This window comes from Giraffa tippelskirchi, chromosome 1 (assembly GCF_054371585.1).
Source record: "Giraffa tippelskirchi isolate mGirTip1 chromosome 1, T2T-mGirTip1v1.2.pri, whole genome shotgun sequence".
NCBI lineage: Eukaryota > Metazoa > Chordata > Mammalia > Artiodactyla > Giraffidae > Giraffa > Giraffa tippelskirchi.
The window spans coordinates 163,409,348-163,430,318 of NC_137275.1; the positions used below are offsets into that span (position 1 = coordinate 163,409,348).

The window sequence follows — 20,971 nt, forward strand, 5'->3', positions numbered from 1 at the left end:
TGATGAGCGAACAAGAACATGAGTCAAGTCAGCCCTGAAACCCAGTTACTTGGGTTCTAGTTCTCTGTGTTTCTTACTACAGGGAGGTTTCCCATGCCATCCAGGACAGCTCTTCTTCCTAAACCTACAACTTATTAGCAGGGGGCCAAGTGGGCTACACAAGCAACCAAGAGGGGAACATACCAAAGAAATTCAGAATTTGGGTATCAAACTAAAGAAATGCCTTTTGGTTCAGGGCAACTGAAAGCCGTTAAGTGGGCTCCTGGATTGAGATGAGATGTGTTCCCAGGAACGACTGTGTACTGTCCCAAAAGAGGGAGTGAAGGAAGGTGCCAGCTGTGCCAGTCCTGTTCACAGCACCTACAGTGTGCAGCCTGCGTAACAGAAGGCACCTTTGGAGATGTTCGAGAAGAAACTAATCATTCTATAAGTAGGATGGGAATAGAATGCAAATGGGTAAAGTTAACATCAAGAGATTATAGATAGTCTAGGATTATTTTGAAAGAATGTGCTCTAGATGTTCAGTTTATCTTTTAAAATAAGGAATGAAATGGGCAGATGCTGACAGCCCTCTCCTACAACTCAAGAAAAAGGCAGAAACATTTTGGTTTTGAAACATTGATGTTGTCGCAGGATTTTGGGCAGACTAACAAAATCCTGAATTTAGGAACCCAACAACTGCCTTCTGAGTTAAAGAGCCTGGGCTGACATCTCCTAAATTGGGAGTTCTTAGATGCTAGGATGCCTTCAAGGAACCAAAAGAGGGCTCAGAGCTTCTCAGGCACTAGGTCTGTGTGAGGCAGGACATTTACATTTCTAAAAAGTTCCTAGAACTATTGAAATGAATGAAGTGCTAACACATGCTACAACCTGGATGAACCTCAAGAACATTATGCTAAGTGAAAGAAGCCAGCCACAAAATGTCACATATTGCATGACTCCATTTCTGTGAAATGTCCAGATTGGCAAGTCTACAGAGGCAGAAAGTGATTAGTGGTTGCCAGGGGCTGAGGGGTGGGGGGTGGGGGTGGACGGAAGGAATGACTGCTTACTGGGCACAGGCTTTCCTTTTGGAGTGATGAAAATGTTTTGGGACTAGGTAGAGGGGGATAGTTGCACAGTACTAAGAAAGTACTACATGAGGATGAATGGTACTCTTTAAAATGGTTAATTTGATGTCATGTCATTTTTTACCTCAATTGTAAAAGAGATTCCTAAGTAATGCTGATACTCTGGTGCAGGGACCGCACTCTGAGAGCCACTGTCCTGAGTTACAGCCCAGAGAGGGGAAGAGGCTGAAGGAAGATTGACTTACAAAGTGGGTGGAAGCTCTCTGTAAAGGGCCAAACTTGGCCATGACTGAGACTTCTGAAAGTCTGAAACAGTTTGTTACATTGAAATCTTTGTTCTCAGTTTGGGTGGGGACCCAACAGCTCCTAGCAGCTTCCACATTTCAGATTTAAGCCCTGCACCACCTAAACCCAGGAGTGGCTGACAACCGGTTTTGCTCTTCTCAACGGATCACTTACCTCTAGCAGCTTATTCTTTATAAGCTTTATTGGCTTTACAGATGAGGGAACAGTTGCCGAATGCAGAGAGAATTTCTTTGGATGTAGTCATGGTGTTCTGTGAATCTGACCACATGACTCGGGAAAGCGTGAGAATTCTTCCCTTTCACCTCATCAACCCTGTCTCCAGACACTCTTTGCTCTCCTTGGAACCATTTATCTTTGTAAAGAACTTGGAGAAGGTGGAGATGACTTAATCCCCATTGTAATATGTAAAGAAGGGGATTCACATGTAATATGAAGCCAGAAGTACTAAGCTCTTCTGAATGCCTGATCAATTGTTTCCTTTTCTCTGTGCTTGTTCCTCAAGGGAAAATGGAATAAGAATAACCCCCTTCATAAGACTTAGGAGACCCAAGCAAGATGCTTGTAATTATCATTGTTATTTCCCACCATTACAATGTTGCTCCACTCTTTTCTTCAGGATCCAATCCTGTTGGGTCTCACGACCTCTGAGTGAGGCCTCTCCTCACGGGAGGGGCAGTTCTTCATCTTTGTTTCTATGGGGACACATGAAAGATGGCATTTATGTATGCCACAACGTAATATGCATTTTTATAGAAGTATAATTGCTTTGCGATGTTGTGTTAGTTTTTTGCTGTACCACAAAGTAAATCAGCTATATGTATACTTTATCCCCTCCCTCTTGAACTTCCCTCCCACCACCCCCATCCCCCTCCTCTCGGTGATCACAGAGCACTGAGCTGAGCTCCTTGTGCTGTACAGTATCTTCCCACTAGTTATCTATTTTGCACCTGATAGTGTATATATGTCAGTGCCACTCTGTTAGTTCGTCCCACCCTCTCCTTCCTCCGCTGTGTCCACAAGTCTGTTCTCTATGTCTGCATCTCTATTCCTGCCCTACAAATAGGTTCATCCGTACCATTTTCTAGATTCCATCTATAAGCATTAATATATGATATTTGTTTTGTCTGACTTACTTCACTCTATATGACAGATTCTAAGTCCATCCACGTTACTCCAAATGACCCAATTTTGTTCCTTTTATGGCTGAGTAATGTTCCATTGTGTATATGTACCACATCTTCTTTATCCATAGTTCAAAAAGACACATATACCTCATAGTATGCATTTGTGTATTATTTAAGAAAAATCAGTGCTGCTTTAGAAGACAAGAAAAGCAAATATGAAGTGTGGATACATAGGTGGCCTGGGAGACATGATAGGAATACAGAGCATGTAAATGCTGAACAGAGACAGGAAAGAATGGAGGGACCAAGAGGTACTTAATGTTCATGGTGTTGTTAATATTCATAAGGCCTTAAATGGACTTTGATTATGATGGCCGTTCTGGTCCCAAGAAACCCAGTTGGAGACCGTAGCTGCTCGTCAGGCTAAGGGGCAAACTACAGCTTTGGCCAAGAGTGCTTACTCCTGGATTCCTTCACAGGAGCCAGTGAGTATTGTTGGCTGTAGACCTTTCATCTGCCAGTCTCCCTTGTTCAAACATCCATTCTGGTCCATGTACTCATACTATGGGAAGCGGCAGGATCAATGGTTGCCAGGAGCTAGTGGTTGGCAATGGGAGACTTGACTACAAAGAGGAGTAGACTGTGGTGATAGTTTCATGAATGTATACACTGGCCAAAATTCACAAAACTGTATGCTAAAAAGTATGAATGTTATTGCATGTAAATTATACCTTAATGAAAAAATACAAAGAAGTACAATTTATCCCCCTCCCCAAATTATAGTTTATTGGTTCTAGGATAAAACCAAGAGACTGTTTTACAAAACTCCCCAGGTGGGGAATATCTGCTTCAGTCTAAGATGGAGTAAGGGGGAGTGGACTTTCCTTCCTACCTGAGACAACTAAATAAATAGGCAAAGTATAGGAAACAGTCATTTCCAAGTCAGTGGACGGCAGGCAATACCAAGGATAGTAAGCCTTGCAATTTGGAGTTGATAAATATATTTATTATCTTGATTTTGGTGGTTTCATGGATGTGTACATATGTTAAAACTTATCAAATTGCTAACTCTATTTACAATATATTGAATGTCAGTTATATCTCTATAAAAGTTTTGTTTTTATTTAAAAGTCCCCAGGTGATTCTAAGTGTATAGCCAGTGTTGAGCACCATCCACCCAAACATATGGCCTTACTTGGATCTAGTCTATATTTTTCAACCATGTTACATTAAATTCAAATTATTAGAATCATATGAGGTTAGAGCCTATGATTCGAATAATTTGAATTTAGTGTAACTTGGTTGAAAAATACAAAGTACTAATGTTTATTAGAAGACATATTCTGCATAAACAGAACTCATGTTGGAAAGTAAGTTTGCATTTGCAGGAATAATACTTATTGATAATGATTCTTTTGATAGCTCACTGTAAAGAAAGAGAAACCAGACCTTACATGGAGAATTTTTAATTGTTAGTACAAAATATGTTGATAAGGACTGCTAGGCAATTTGGAACATGTATTAAAAGTCTCAAAATTTTTCAGAACATTTAATCCAGAATTTAAAGTAAGGACATAAGAAATGAATGCAAGGGTACCACTGAAGCAATACTGGATTTTTCTTTTTTTTTTTAGAGCAGAGAAACTTTTCCCAGAAGTTCCCTACAGACTTCCTTCCTGTCTGTTTGGCCAAAATATTGTCACATATTTATTCCCAAGCGATTCACTGGCAAGATGAGTAGAATTTTCCAGAATGACCTAGACCAGTTAAGTTGCATTTCCTCAGGCCAGAGAAGGTCCCAGTCTTCCCTCGGGCACATGGCTGTCCTCTATTTGAACAAAATCAGGGTTGACTTGCCAAGGAGAAGGCAGAGAAGTGGCTGTTAGGTAACACGGTAAATGGGATATGATTCCATTTTTAGAAAGAAAAGTGAACATAGATAGGCACCCTCCCCCTAAACAATGGATGAAGTGTTATACATTTTTAAATATCATCTCCAGCTGATGGAGTTGCAGTACATACTTATTTTTCTTACTTGTGCTTTTGTTTTCTTTCCTAAATTTTCTGTAAAGCATATGTAATATTTGACCCCCAAAAAATTACCCAAGAAATGTCATTTTAAAATAAAACATGTTTAGCCAGGCTTCCCTGATGGCTCCGCAGGTAAAAAATCCACCTGCAATGCAGGAGACACGGAAGACTTGGGTTCTATCCCTGGGTGGGGAAGACCCTGGAGGAGAGCATAGCAACCCACTGCAGTATTCTTGCCTGGAGAATCTCACGGACTAGGGAGCCTGGTGGGCTGTAGTCCAAACAGTCACAAAGAGTGAGACACAGCTAAGCATACAAAGAGCTTTTTGAAAAGTCTATTGTAAGAGTAATTACGTAAGATCCAAGCTGGGGAGTTCAGTGTGGTTGGAAGGGATCCTTTGAGTCTACATGACTCACTGGGACCCAGACGCCCCACAGGGGTTTCAGCCCTTCTGCCTGAGGGGCTACCCCCGCTGCCTGCATGACTGTGCCTGGTAGTTGTTTTCCCAAACAGAGGGATGAACAGCAGATTCTAAGCCAGACCTCAGAGCCTGAGGGCCAAGAAGGTACTGTAGACCAGACTAGGAAACAGGATTACACAGAAACTCTTGCCCCTCCCCACCCACCACAAGCCAGAAGACAGGGGTGGAGGAATGGAAATGAAAGGCATGAAAAAGAAGGGCAGTAAGGCCACTCTGTGCCCCCAGACTGCATGCCCAATAGCTTGATCCATAAGCTCATTGATGTGGCCAAGTCAGAGTGGAATTCTAATGTGTCCTGAGAGTCACCCATGACCATTTCTCAGTCTGTACTTGGGATTCAAAGGGATGAAGAAAACCAAGAATGGCCCGAGCTGACCAAAACTGAGGGAAGACAGTCAATAGCCAAGACATTTCATGGCTGTCTATATTTAGTCACCAAACCTCTGAGCACGTCAAACCCAGCCAAATGTGGCCCCTGCATCCAACTCAGTCTCTCTCTCTAGCCTGGTCTTGGGAGATCAGGGCAGGCAGTGCCATCAGGGAGATGGAGAGGCAGCCCAAGGGGAAAAGACACCGACTTTAGAGTAACACAACTTCCCTGGTAGCTCAGTTGGTAAAGAATCCACCTGCAATGCAGGAGACCCCAGATCGATTCCTGGGTCAGGAAGATCCCTTGGAGGAGGGATAAGCTACCCATTCCAGTATTCATGGGCTTCCCTGGTGGCTCATATGGTAAAGAATCCACCTGCAATGCAGAAGACCTGGGTTCAGTCCCTGGGTTGGGAAGATCCCCTGGAGGAGGAAATGGCAACCCTCTCCAGTATTCTTGCCTGGAGAATCCCTATGGACAGAGGAGCCTGGCAGGCTATAGATGATGGGGTTGCAAAGAGTTGGACACGACTGAGCGACTAAGCACAGCAGTTCCTATCTGACTCCACCAACCCTTGGCTGTGAAAATTTGGGCAAACTGCTTCCCCTTCTTGTGCCTCTGTTTCATCACCTGTAAAATGGGGATATGGCTGTCTAAGGCACTCAGTGAGCTGGCGTATGCAGGGTGTGACAGACCTCATGTCCATATAACCAAGTGGAGAAGCTGGGGGAGAAGCAGCTGAGTGCGAATGTACCTCTGATGCTTGCCCAGGAGACCCCTCTCTCCCTCACTTTGGACTTGGAGCATGGAAATTAATCAAGGACCCCACAGCCGGGAGTCTGGAGCTGTCAGATTCACTTCTCTGAATCCAAGTTTTAATGGAGGCTGATAATAGGGGCTTACTGTTGCCCGACCCCCCACCAAAAAAAAAATTTTTTTTTTAAATTATACCTAGCTCACTTCACCTGCTCACAGCCAGACCACCTGGTGCTGGGGAAGTGAGCTCTGACTCTGGAAAAGAATAAATTGTGCCTGAGGGACAAAGGGAGAAAGTAAGTTCAGATCACCAGAACCTTACATCTCTGTGAAGGATGGTGTGGGTGGCTGGAAGGAAAGGAGCAGAGAGGGAGTAAAGAAAAAGCAGTGGGAGGCAGACACTGGGGTGAATCCTCTGTCTGGGAGTAGCTGACTTCGATTTATCTTTCCTCTGGAAATGTTGAGCTTTCTGCTGCTCCTTGTTCAGGAGTTTAGCACAGCAAGGGAACCAGCTCATGGGAGCCTGAGGGGAGGTGGAGAAGAAATTCTCTCCAGTGAAAATTTCTGAACCATCTGCTTCATTAGTTCCACCCAAGCCCTCTTACGCCTGCAAGAAGCACTCAGGGATCTCTCCAAGGGGAAAGCTTATTCTTGGTGGTTTATCTGGACACTAAATTCTGGCTCAATAACTTTTGAAACTGTCCTGAGGGGAAAAATGTGGCATGTGAAAATGAGAACTCTCAAGGTCATATTTGTTTTTCCATATTGCTTAGACTGAAAATGGATCTTTTATAAAGCTTGCTAGGCTATTAAACATGATCCATGACAAAACAGGGCCAGTATGTCCGAGTCTTTGTACTTCTTTCTTTTTTTTTTTAACCTAAAATGTTTTGTTGTATATTAGTATTTTATCTATGAAAAAGAACTGTGCTTGTGAAAATAAGGAGTGACTTATTTTTTTACAGGTTTTACAAGGTATTCTACAAGTTCGTGTTTTGATGACAGCACATTTGAGATTTTAGGGATCATAGATAACAAGTTCAAACCTCCCACCTACAAATGGGTAAACTGAGAGGGGACTCCAAGGGGGCTTAATCCAAGTCACAAAACTTGCTGGTGTGGTTGATCCAGGACTGGAACTCAGGACTTCATGTTAATATTAATATTCATTAGTTTTTAAGTAGTAATGTAATCCTTAAAATATGGACACATACTGCTCTGAAATAGAGTCAAACAGCTCTACCCAATTGTAACTGGAAACATAAACCATAAAATCAATATAGAGATGCTATTGGTTCAAAGGATTTACTCATGTCCAGTTAAAAGCAAAACCCAGAAGTGCTGATGTCAAAGGTTAAGGTTGATATTTCCAGGAACCAGGACAGGGACACCCCAGAGACCAAGACCATCTGATCAGGCAGCCTTGCTAGCAGCTGTTGCCCTCAGTGGTCTCCATCCTTGAATACAGCTCCTCAGAAGTAACCACTTCCAAACCTCTCATGTGCTTCATCCAGCACGTGCCTCCATGTTTTTATTTTTATTTATTTTTATTTTTATTTTTGCCTCCATGTTTTTAAATAATCTGCTAATACTGATTTCTTGATTTACCAAATTTAGGCATCATCTACTGATTTCCCGATTGGCAAGATGCAGGTTTACCACTTCCTTGATTTTTCTTCCCCTGTTCCACCATGTCTGGCAGTTACTTTAAACTTTCTGATTAGATTAATCATCAACAGAAAAAATTATTGCAACCATGTCAATATTCTTGCCTGGCAAGTCAAGTAATAACTATGATTTCCTTTTTTCAACATTTTCTTGATCTTAGAGCCTTATGTTTTTATATTTTTGAATTAAAAACATTTTTTGACCATACCATGAGGCATGCTGGATCTTAATTCCCCAGCCAGGGATCAAACAAACCCTCAGCCCCCTGCAGTGGGAAGCACGGAGTCCTAACCACTGGACCACTACGGAATTCCCTTGCCTTATATTTTTGTCTGTCCTCAGTTATCCAGGTACTGTCATTAATTCTTCTCAAACTTGCTGCCCTCTGGCACTGTTTTACACACACATTAAGTCTCCTACCAGTTTAATATTGTTCCTGGGCAGGGCTCCCCCATAGCCCTGCCCTCCTGCTCCAAGGCCCTTTCGACAGATTCCCTTGATCTCAGGTTGGATTGCTCTGTTCCCTAACCCTGTGTATTCTTCCTGGATGAATAACTCACTCATTTGGATGGAGTACCTTCTATGGAAGGGCCCATAGGCTGCAAAATATGTCAGGCACATGACTTGTATTCTACTGTTATACCATACTTGATAGTTTGTCTGGGTAAAGACTTTCCTAATTTTGAAGGCATTGCTCCTTGGAAGTCTGATGCCACTTGTACTTCAATTTTTTTTTATATGAGCAATTCCTAAGATATTCTTTTTGTGCCTTTGCACAGAAACCATATGTTGAGAATCTGCCATATATGAGACTTTGTATTAGGTGCTTTCCATGTGCTTATCTTATTTAGTCCTTACCAAAACCAAATATAAAGCCCTGAGGTAGAAACTTCCCCTTTTAAATAAGGGAACTAAGATTCAGAGGAGGTAAGTAATTTACCCAACATATGAGAGATGTCACTGTAGGTTTTGCTTATGCTGTAGTGACAACCACAAATCTCACCAAAGTTTCCCATGGATATCACATGAGTGTCAGTGGGCTCCGCTTATCTTAGTCACTCAGAGACCCTGGTTCTGGAGGTTCTAATTCAACACGTGTTTCCATGATTAGTGCAGCAGAAGGAACATGGCAGATCTCATCATGATTCTGTTTCTGCCTGGAAGTAACATGTTCCATTGATGAAAGGCTGCCACATGCTACCCCTCACTTTTAAAGGCAGTGGTACTATTTTTATGGTGAAATACCTTCTGGGTATTTTTCTAGAAATGTATATGTTTTTCCAAATCCCAAGTCCCAGTAAAACTCAGTCAAGAAATGGGGAAAATTTGAAAAACTTATGATTCCTCTAAAAGCATTAAACCATGAAGAATCAATTGGTTCAAGAGATTCACTCATGTCAAGTTGACAGCAAGACCAAGAAACGCTCTTGTGCAGAATTGAAGGTTAAGGTTGATTTTTCCAGGATCAGGAAGAGGAACACCCCAGAAGCCAAGGTCATCTGATCATGCAGCCTTGCTAGCAGCTGTTGCTATGTTTTAAATGTGTGTTCATGGCCCTTTCTGCTGGGTGAGCCATTCTTTCAAATAAGTATCAATAAATTGTATGCTTCATATACTTCATAAGAAACATTTGAGTGATGTTCTGAGAAGTAAGTTTTGTAAACATTCAGCACATGTTCCTCTTTAGTGCTATTAACTTTGCTAGATCTGAGTGTGATGTTGTTTGGACATAACCCCTGGTGGCTCAGCAGTAAAGAACCTGCCTGCCAGTGCAGGAGACACAGGTTAAATCCTCGGATGGGGAAGATCCCCTTAAGGAGAAAATGGCATCCCCCTCCAGTATTCTTACCTGGGAAATCCCTTGGATAGAGGAGCCTTCTGGCCCCAGTCCATGGGGTCTCAAAGAGTCCGACACGACTTAGGGACTAAACAACAATGGTAACATTCACTGGTGTTTACCAGTGGTTGAATATTCTCTCTAGGCTACAATTCTTTGTAAATACTTTAGTGGAAAGAAGTGCAAAGAGCAGATGATTCAACAATTGTTGTGGAACACTCTGATAGGAAATCAGAAAATGAACAGAAATCTGAATTAGCAAAAGCAGTATCAATTTCAACAGCAAAATCAAAACCAGGGCAAGCAGAAGAGACAAATATTTTAAATTTTCATCAGTAGAAAAGGAAATGAACTTATACGAAGCAATATGTACTCTGGCATTTGACTTAAATTGCTTTTGAATGCTCTAACAACTGGGCAACTGTCAAGGCATAAAGGAAAATTGGTTAGACAATGTTTTGTGTGTTCTAAATTTTCATTTTAATAATAATACCTTATAGAAATATGTGCTGTCTTATATTCCATTTTTAGAATAATTTTCTTGGGTACTTATCTTGTGCTACTCTCTCCTTCTTTTAGTATTTTTATTATGAAATGTCTATATAAAGAAGAGATTATTGGTACATGTTATTGAAACACATCATTTTGTCACAAGAAATTTATCCATAGCAATAATAAGCCATGCTTTTATTATTATATATATATATTTTTTTACAGAAAACCTCTGGCAGTATAATCCTATCTTGGGAAAATGATTTGATGTTCATCATTATGGCTACCTATTATTATTTAGATACATGTAAATTGAATGTCATGAAAAATACAGAATAATTCATGATTTCAGAATTCCTGAGGATGCCTGGAAGTCCTGGTCTCTTACTCCCAAATCTCAAAGACTAATGCCTTCTGGGAATTTGGAAACACCTAAGCAGTGTGGGATAGAATTACCAAGTGCCTGAAATGAACATACACAGAAATATTTGGCTAATACTTAGTACTTAAGAACCACTCAAATGATAGAGCCAGAATCGCAATCTTGTTTATTCCAGAACTCATCTTCTGTCCTCTACCTGAAACTTCCTCTTTTGTCACTAACTGTGTGTTAGTATTCATCCATCCATCCATCCATCCAACAGGAGTATACTGAGCCCCATGTGTGGGAACCATACTGGTCTGGCGTAAGAAGTTCAATAATATTTGCTGACTGCCTGACTACCAGGCACAAAACGTACTTCAGCATGAAATAGTGGCACTGCGGGAATGAGACACAAGACAGTCTACTTTTAATTGGGAGTAGAAGGTAAGGTCCAGGAAACAGTAGGGCAGTTTGGATCTAAAGTACAGTAGATGTCTGCTGCACTCATACCTGGTCTTGTAAGTATACTCATGAGACGAAGAAAGGAAAGAAGGAAAGTCCTGAAATGGAGACAGTGGGATTTTTTTTTTTAATTTATTTTTCTATTGAAGGATAATTGCTTTACAGAATTTTGTTGTTTTCTGTCAAACCTCAACATGAATCAACCATAGGTATACATATATCCCCTCCCCTTTTGAACCTCCCTCCCATCTCCCACCCCATCCCATCCCTCTAGATTGATACAGAGCCCCTGTTTGAGTTTCCTGAGCCATACAGCAAATTCCCGTTGACTATCTATTTTGTATATGGTAATGTAAGTTTCCCTGTTACTCTTTCCATACATCTCACCCTCTTCTCCCCTCTCCCCATGTCCATAAGTCTATTCTCTATGTCTGTTTCTCCATTGCTGCCCTATAAATAAATTCTTCAGTACTGTTTTTCTAGTTCTGTATATATGTATTAGAATACGATATTTATCTTTCTCTTTCTGACTCACTTCACTGGGTATAATAGGTTCTAGGTTCATCCACTTCATCAGAACTGACTCAAATGCATTCCTTTTTATGGCTGAGTAATATTCCATCGTGTATACGCACCACAACTTTTTTATCCATTCATCTGTCGATGGACATCTAGGTTGCTTCCATGTTCTAGCTATTGTAAATAGTGCTGCAATGAACAATGGGATACATGTGTCTTTTTCAATTTTGGTTTCCTCAGGGTATATGTCTAGGAGTGGGATTGCTGGGTCGTATGGTGATTTCATTCCTAGCTTTTTAAGGAATCTCCATACTGTCTTCTATAGTAGCTATATCAATTTACATTCCCACCAACAGTGCAAAAGCATTCCCTTTTCTCCACACCCTCTCCAACATTTATTTTTTGTAGACTTTTTGATGATGGCCATTCTGACTGGTGTGAGGTGATATCTCATTGTAGTTTTGATTTGCATTTCTCTAATAATGAGTGATATTGAGCAACTTTTCATGTGTTTGTTGGCCATCTGTATGTCTTGTTTGGTGAAATGTCTGTTTAGGTCTTTTCCCCACTTTTTGATTGGGTTGTTTGTTTTACTGGTGTTGAGTTGTATGAGCTGCTTGTATATTTTGGAAATTAATCCTTTGTCAGTTATTTCATTTGCTATTATTTTCTGCCATTCTGAGGGTTGTCTTTTCACCTTGCTTATAGTTTCCTTTGCTGTGCAAAAGCTTTTAAGTTTAATCAAGTCCCACTTGTTTACTTTTGTTTTTATTTCCATTACTCTAGGAGGTGGGTCATAGAGGATCTTGCTTTGATTTATGTCATCGAGTGTTCTGCCTATGTTTTCCTCTAAGAGTTTTATAGTTTCTGGTCTTACATTTAGGTCTTTAATCCATTTTGAGTTTATCTTTGTGTTTGGTGTTAGGAAGTGTTCCAAATTCATTCTTTTACAGGTAGCTGTCCAGTTTTCCCAGAACCATTTATTGAAGAGACTGTCTTTGCCTCATCGTATATTCTTGCCTCCTTTGTCAAAAATAAGTATCATAGGTGCATGGGTTTATTTCTGGGCTTTCTGTCTTGTTCCATTGGTCTCTATTTCTGTTTTTGTGCCAGTACCATACTGTGTTGATGACTGTAGCTTTGTAGTATAATCTGAAGTCAGGAAGGTTGATTCCTCCAGCTCCAGTCTTTCTCAAGACTGCTTTGGCTATTCAGGGTCTTTTGTGTTTCCATATGAAATGTGAAATTTTTTGTTCTAGTTCTGTGAAAAATGCCATTGGGTAGGGATTGCATTGAATCTGTAGATTGTGTTTGGTAGTATAGTCATTTTCACAATATAGATTCTTCCTACCCAGGAACATGGAATATCTCTCCATCTGTTCATGTTATCTTTGATTTCTTTCATTAGCGTCTTATAATTTTCTGTGTACAGTTCTTTTGTCTCTTTAGGTAAGTTTATTCCTAGATATTTAATTCTTTTTGTTGCAGTGGTGACTGGGATTGATTCCTTAATTTCTCTTTCTCATTTTTCATTGTTAGTATATAGAAATGCAAGTGATTTCTGTGTATTGATTTTGTATCCTGCAACTTTGCTAAATTCACTGATTAGCTCTAGTAATTTTCTGATGTTATCTTTAGGGTTTTCTATGTACAGTATCATGTCATCTGCAAACAGTGAGAGCTTTACTCTTTTCCAATCTGGATTCCTTTTATTTCTTTTTCTTCTCTGATTGCTGTAGCTAGGACTTCCAGAACTATGTTGAATAATAGTAGTGAAAGTGGACATCCTTGTCTTGTTCCTGATCTTAGGGGGAATGCTTTCAGTTTTTAACTGAAAGAATAATGTTTGCTGTAGGCTTCTCATATATGGCCTTTACTATGTTGAGGTAGTTTCCTTCTATGCCCATTTTTTGAAGAGTTTTAATCATAAATCGCTGCTGAATTTTGTCAAAGGCTTTTTCTGCATCTATTGAGATTATCATATGGTCTTGATCTTTCAATTTGTTAATATGGTGTATCACATTGATTGATTTGTGTATATTGAAGAATCTTTGCATTCCTGGAATAAATCAAATTTGATCATGGTGTATGAGCTTTTTGATGTGTTGCTGAATTCTCTTTGCTAAAATTTTGTTGAGGATTTTTGCATCTATGTTCATCAGTGATACTGGCCTGTAGTTCTCTTTTTTTGTGTTGTCTTTGTCTGGTTTTGCTATCAGGGTGATGGTAGCCTCGTAGAATGTGTTCGGAAGTGTTCCTTCCTCTGCAATTTTTTGAAAGAGTTTTAGAAGGATAGGCATTAGCTCTTTTCTAAATGTTTGATAGAATTCTCCTGTGAAGCCATCTGGTCCTGAGCTTTTGTTTTGGGGGAGATTTTTGATCACAGCTTCAATTTCAGTGCTTGTAATTGGGTTGTTCATAATTTCTATTTCTTCCTGGTTCAGTATTGGAAGATTGAACTTTTCTAAGAATGGGTCCATTTCTTCCAGGTTTTCCATTTTATTTCCATATTGTTGTTCATGATAGTCTCTTATAATCCTTTGTATTTCTGCATTGTCTGTTGTAACCTTTTTCGTTTCTAATTTTGTTGATTTGATTCTTCTCTCTTTTTTTCTTGATGAGTCTGGCTAAAGGCTTGTCAATTTTGTGTATCTTCTCAAAGAACCAGCTTTTAGTTTTATTAATATTTACTATTGTTTCTTTCATTTCTTTTTCATTTATTTATGCCTGGATCATTATGATTTCTTTCCTTCTACTAATTTTGGGTATTTTTTGTTCTTCTTTTTCCAATTGTTTAAGGTGTAAAGTTAGGTTGTCTATTTGACATTTTTCTTGTTTCTTGACATAGGATTGTATTGTATAAACTTCCCTCTTAGAACTGCTTTTGCTGCATCCCATAGGCTTTGAGTTGTATTTTCATTGCCATTTGTTTCCAGAAATTTGTTTGATTTCCCTTTTGATTTCTTAAGTAACCTGTTGGTTATTTGGAAACGTGTTATTTAATCTCCATGTGTTTGTGTTTCTTAGTTTTTTTCTTGTAATTGATATCTAGTCTCATAGTGTTGTGGTTGGAGAAGATGCTTGATATAATTCCAATTTTCTTAAATTTACTGAGGTTTGATTTGTGACCCAAGATGTGATCTATCCTGGAGAATGTTCTATGTGCACTTGAAAAAGGTTTATTCTTTTGCATTTGGATGGAATGTCCTGAAGATACCAACGAGATCCATTTCATCAAGTTTATCATTTAAGACTGTGTTTGCTCATTAATTTTCTGTTTTGATGATATATCCATTGGTGTGAGTGGGTGGTAAGCTCTCCTACTATTATTGTGTTACTGTTAATTTCTCCTTTTGTGTCTGTTAGTGTTTGTCTTATGTATTGAGGTGCTCCTTTGTTGGGTGCATAGATGTTGACAATTGTTATGTCTTCCTCTTAGATTGATTCCTTGATCATTATGTAGTGTCCTTCCTTATCTCTTGTAATCTTCTTTATTTTAAGGTCTATTTTGTCTGATATGAAGATTGCTACTCCAGCTCTCTTTTGCTTCCCATTTGCATGGAATGTATTTTTCCATCCTCTCACTTCCAGTCTATACGTGTCTTTAGGTCTGAAGTGGGTTTCTTGTAGACAGTATATATATGGGTCTTGTTTCTGTATCCATTCAGCAAGTCTGTGTCTTTTAGTTGGAGCATTTAATCCATTTACATTGAAAGTAATTATTGATATATATGTTCCTATTGCCATTTTTTTAATTGTTTGGGGTTGATTTTGTAGATCTTTTTTCTTCTCTTGTATTTCTTGACTATGTAAGTCCCTTTAACATTCGTCATAAAGCTGGTTTTGTGATACTGAATTCTCTTAACTTTTACTTTAAGTTAAATAAAAAGAAAAGCTTTTGTTTCTCCATCAATTCTGAATGAGATCCTTGCCGGGTACAGTAATCTTGGTTGTAGATTTTTCCCTTTCAGTACTTTAAATATATCCTGCCATTCCCTTCTGGCCTTCAGAGTTTCTGCTGAAAGATCAGCTGTTAAGTGTATGGGGTTTCCCTTGTATGTTACTTGTTGCTTCTCCCTTGCTGCTTTTAATATTCTTTCTTTGTGTTTAGTCTTTGTTAGTTTGATTATTATGTGTCTTGGCATGTTTCTCCTTGGGTTTATCCTGTATGGGACTCTTTGTGCCTCTTGGACTTGATTGACTATTTCCTTTTCCACGTTGGGGAAATTTTCAACTATAATATCTTTAAAATTTTCTCATACACTTTTTTTTCTCTTCTTATTATGGGACCCCTATAATTCTAATGTTGGTGTGTTTGATATTGTCCCAGAGGTCTCTGAGACTATCTTCACTTCTTTTCATTCTTTTTACTTTGTTCTTCAGAAGTTATTTCCACCATTTTATCTTCCAGCTAACTGATCCGTTCTGCTTCAGATATTCTGCTATTGATTCCTTCTAGAGTATTTTTAATTTCAGTAATTGTGTTGTTTGTCTCTGTATGTTTATTCTTTAATTCTTCTAGGTCTTTTGTTAATTGATTCTTGCATTTTCTCCATTTTTTTTTTCAAGGTTTTTGATCATCTTTACTATCATTATTCTGAATTCTTTTTCAGGTAATTTGCCTATTTCCTCTTCATTTATTTGGACTTCAGTGTTTCTAGTTTGTTCCTTCACTTGTGTAGTATTTCTCTGCCTTTTCTATTATTTTTTTTTAACTTATTGTGTTTGAGGTCTCCTTTTCCCAGGCTTCAAGGTTGAATTCTTTCTTTTGGTTTCCTCCCTCCTAAGTTTGGTCCAGTGGTTTGTGTAAGCTTTGTATAGGGTGAGATTTATGCTGAGTTTTGAGTTTTTGTTTGTTTGTTTGTTATTCCTCTGATGGGCAAGGCTGAGTGAGGTGATAATCCTGTCTGCTGATGATTGGGTGATGCTGGGTCTTGTATTCACGTGGTTTCCTTTGTGTGAATTCTATCTGATACTCCCTAGGGTTAGTTCTCTGGTAGTCTAGGGCCTTGGAGTCAGTGCTCCCACTCCGAAGGCTCAGGGCTTGATCTCTGGTCAGGAACGAAGATTCCACAAGTAGTTTGTTATGGCATTAAGTGAGATTAAAACAAATATCCAAAAACGAGAAACCAAAGATGAACCCCAGACAAATGGCAAATAATAATTAAAATAATGGAATGTACACATATATATATATACACCCATGAGCAAATTCAAAATAGTCCAACAAAAATAAAGTACAATAGATTGACCCAGTGAACAAAGGAAATCAAAAATTATATTTACTAGTTAAGAACAAAACTAACTAAGGTACAACCTGGAAAACAAAACTAAAGCAAGGTGCCAAGTGGGGAATAAAGCAATGAAAACAAAACTATCAAATACGTTGAGAGGAAAGGAAAGAAAGATCAGATATGCAAAGTTAAATAGAGGTAGATGAAGAAGATTTATATACATTAAAGATTAACTGCAAGAGGAAAAGAACAGTAGGAAAGGCAAACAAAGGAATATGATAGGTTAAAATAATTATCAGAAAAAAATTATCAGAAAGAGAAAAAGAAAAAAATGGAAGAAGAAAGAAATAAGAAAAAAAAGGAAAACTCCCTAGAACTGCAAAAGCCCAACATAGAGGCAGAGGTTTATAGCAACAGTAAAAAGTGTCACTGAATATACACATATACATATACACCCATAAGCAAAATCAAAACCATCCGACAAAAGTAAAGTACAATAGACTGACCCAGCAAACAAAGGAAACCAAAAATTATGTCTACCAGAACAAAACTAACTAAAGCACAAACTGGAAAACAAAACTAGAGCAAGGTGCCAATTGGGGAATAAAGCAATGAAAATAAAACTAACAAATATGTGGAGAGGAAAGGAAGGAAAATAAATAAAGAATAGATATGTAGAGTTAAATAGAGGTAGATAAAGAAGATTTATATATGTTAAAGATTAATTGTAAGGGGAAAAGAACAGTAGGAAAAGCAAACAAAGGAATAAATGTAGATAAAATAATAATAGGTTGTAAAAATTAAAAATTAAAATTAAAAAGAGAAATAAAGGAAAACTGCACAGAACTGCAAAAGCCCAATGTAAAGGCAGAGGTTTATAACAACAATAAAAAATGTGACTGAGAAAAAAAATAAAAGCTCAAAAGCTTAATTAGATTTCATAGTGCCAGTAAAATCAACAACTACAACAGAGGGGGATAAAAAAAGAAAAAGAAAAAAAAATCCAAAAAAATCTACAGAACAAATCAAAACGTAAGAATAATAAACGGTTTTCTTGTTTCACTGCTGTCAGAGTCCTTTCCCTCACTGGGAGTCACAGTCCATCTCACTTCTCTAGGATGCCCTCCAACACTGTGCTGGTCTCTGGACCGGCTGTGGGGGCAGTTCAGATTCTAACCTGGTCCTACTCCTATGTGTTCTTGCTTCTAATGTCCACAGCTATCAGAACTAGTGCGTTTTCTTTTGTGGGAGCTCTCAGTGACCTTTTATATATTCCATAGACAGAGAATCTGCTTAGTTGATCGTGTGGATTTAATCTGCAGCTTGTACAGCTGGTGGGAAAGTTTTGGGTCTTCTTCCTTAGCCACACTGCCTCTGGGTTTCAATTATGGTTTTATTTCCACCTCTGGCAAGTGGGTTGTCCACTGGGGTTTCCTCCTGAGGCTGCCCTGGAGGGCTTGGGTTTGCCCCTGTGAGGGCCAGGTGTGGAGGTGGTACAGCTGCTTGGGTCGCAGGGGTTCTGACAGCACCTGGTACTCAGGGGAGTTGGCGGCTAGGGAAGCAGGAAATATAGTGCTCCAGAAGGGTATGGCAACCAGTATTGGCCAATACGCTCCAGTATTCTTGCCTAGAGAACCCCCCTCCCTGACAGAGAATCCTGGCAGGCCACAGTCTATAGGGTCACAAAGAGTCGGACACGACTGAAGTGACCCTACGCGCATAGACGCAAAATTCTTTTTGCCTGTGGCAGCCCTGCCCCAGTGAGAGTTGAGCGTGAAGGTGGAGCAGCTTCTCGGCTTGCGGGGACCTTGGCAGCACCAAGTGTGCAGGGACACGGACTGCCTCCGCCGCAGGAGTTATGGCTTTATCAGAGTCTTTTTTTGAGCCTCTTGTAGCTGGCAATCAGAATGCCTCTTTGGCCAGTCTTTCCCGGTAGCTCCGCCCGTTCAGGCACTCAGACGGCTCCCTTGCCTGGGGTCCTTCTCTGTTGTTCCCTAGCACTTCAGGCACATAGAGAAGCGCTCCTGGCTGGGGTCCTACTCTGTATATTGGTGCATCAGGCACTTAAAGGGGCACCCTGGGTGGGGTCCTGCTTTGTAGTTCAAGGTGTCAGGCATTTGATGGGCCAGCCTCTCTACTGTTTAGCTGCAGATGCTGGCATGTGGGGAGAGAGAGGCTATAGTGATGGGTCCACCCCCTACACATGGCTCAGCAGTACTGCCTTGCTTCCTTACCTGCCCAGCTTTCCTCCACAGGCATTTCCCACCACAATCTCCTCCCTTAACTCCCCTCGATCAGTCTCTCCGCAATCAACAGCAGCCCTCGCCCTGGGATTGCTCCACAATCCCTAAACTCCAGCTCCCAGCCGCTGCACTGTCAAGGGGACCTGCATCCCTGTCCAGGGTATGCATGGCTGGAGCAAGGACTATCTGCTTCTCATTCCATTTAGACTGCCACAGATCAAGTGTTTCACTCTCAACCTTAAATGTTTCTCCTCTGACTTAGACGATAGCCCTGAGGTGCAGTTCGGACCCCTGCTTCGGTTCCCCAACCCACCAAGGGCAAGTCCAGTCCTGCTAACACTCTTGTTTTCCTCCTAATTCCTTAGTCCTACCGAGTTTTGCATGGTCCTATATATTCTTTTCCTCTGGTCAGGTACTCCTGTCTGCTCTCAGCTGGTGTTCTGCATGCACTTCTGTATCTGAAGGTGTATTCCTAATGTATCCATAGAGAGAAGTACTCAACATCCACCTACTCCTCCGCCATCTTGTTCTCTCTAAGACCGTGGGATTTTAAGAGAAAGAGGAGAGGTCCCCAAGATGCAGAGCTCATTGAGTAGGAACACAGACTTTGATATTTAACAGACTTCCATTTAAATCCCAATTCTGTGATCTTAGATGTTACTGAAGTGCTCTGGGGCTCAGTTTTCTTGTTTGCAAAATGGAAATAATACTTATATTTAAAGCTTATTCTGTGAGTTGCATACATTTATATTTACTTAGAATGAATATCAAACTCTTAGCATGGTATCTGAAACAGTAAATACTTAATAAGAAGTAGTTGTTAATCATATTTTATTAATATTGTCCTTTTGCCTGATCCTCATTATTGTTGAGAAATTTCCAATATTTAGGAGTAATGTGCTATAAAGAGTTTTAGACATTTCTTCAGTGAATTAGTTTTAGACATGTCTTCAGTGCCTAAGGAGAGACTATTTAAAAGGTGGTCTGACTTTTGGAAGAAGAAAACAGCCCGAGCTTTCATATTTCCTTTTCCTTTCAGTGATGGGAAAAGTTTTTCTTAGCATGTTTGTCCTGAAACCATGGATACGGCACAAAAATAAAAGAATGTGGCTTCCCTGGGGTTTGGGATGGATATGTTAGTCAGAAAGCATAAATAAATATATCTAATATGTTTCTAATATCTTTTCTTTCAAGATAAATGTGGAACCCAGCCCTCCTCAAGCCTGTTGCAGGGTCATGGTGCGCCCTCTGGTGGCCAGTCTTTCAATGGCCTCACCCGCCCTGTTGAGCAAACTTAAGGAACTCTCTCCTGGTGAGTACTTACCTTTCTCTCTTCAAGTAAGGAGGAGGATCCACCGCTGAGGGGACGACTTTATAAAGTCAGAGTCCTGGAAATGGCCAGGTCAGAGCTGCTTCCATGATTTCTTGAGGGAAAGTTGCTTTACATGTGCACGTTGAGGAGCTGCATGTGTTTTTTTTTTTCAAGAACATGTTTCACATACAGTTATGTCACTTTGTGCCTGTTTTGGTCTGTCTGGCCAGAAGTGAGGTCAGTAAGTAAGTTAAGAAGTGGTTCCATGATGAAAAATATCACTGGTGAAATGGGCCAACTCTAGGCTGCGGTCATTTTATCCCATGGTAGGGAGTTGAGACTTCTCACTTTAGCTAAATGATCCTCACAGGAATAAGGAGCTACCAAAGGGTGTACTGGGGCAAGGGCGGAGAGGGACACGATCAGATTTATACCCCAGAAAGGTGACTCTGAATGAAGTGAAATGAATGGATTTTGGTTCACATAATCTTGGCGTTAAGGAGACAGTCAGGAGGCTGTTGCAAAAGAGAAGGTGAGAGATGGTGGTAGCCTGGACCAGGTGGTACAGTAGGGCTGGAGAGAAGAGGATGGATTCTTGGAGATGTTTGGAAAGGATCATCACATAGGATGGTTGTTAATTAGATGTGGAGAGTCACAGGGAGTCGGAACTAGAATGTGCTGCCCAGATTTTGGGCTTGGGC

At 40.0% G+C, this 20,971-nt stretch overlaps 1 protein-coding gene across 4 annotated transcripts in view; it reads left to right on the top strand.

Annotated features, from left to right (window-relative positions):
• The window catches only part of PIP5K1B (phosphatidylinositol-4-phosphate 5-kinase type 1 beta), a 521,283-nt gene that overhangs the window by 58,533 nt on the left and 441,779 nt on the right, over nucleotides 1–20,971 (top strand). For all 4 annotated transcript variants that reach the window (XR_014057501.1, XM_081503676.1, XM_081503760.1 and 1 more), the window contains one exon: nucleotides 20,153–20,270. The gene's annotated coding sequence lies outside the window, so the exon portion shown is untranslated. The remainder of the gene's footprint in view (nucleotides 1–20,152; nucleotides 20,271–20,971) is intronic.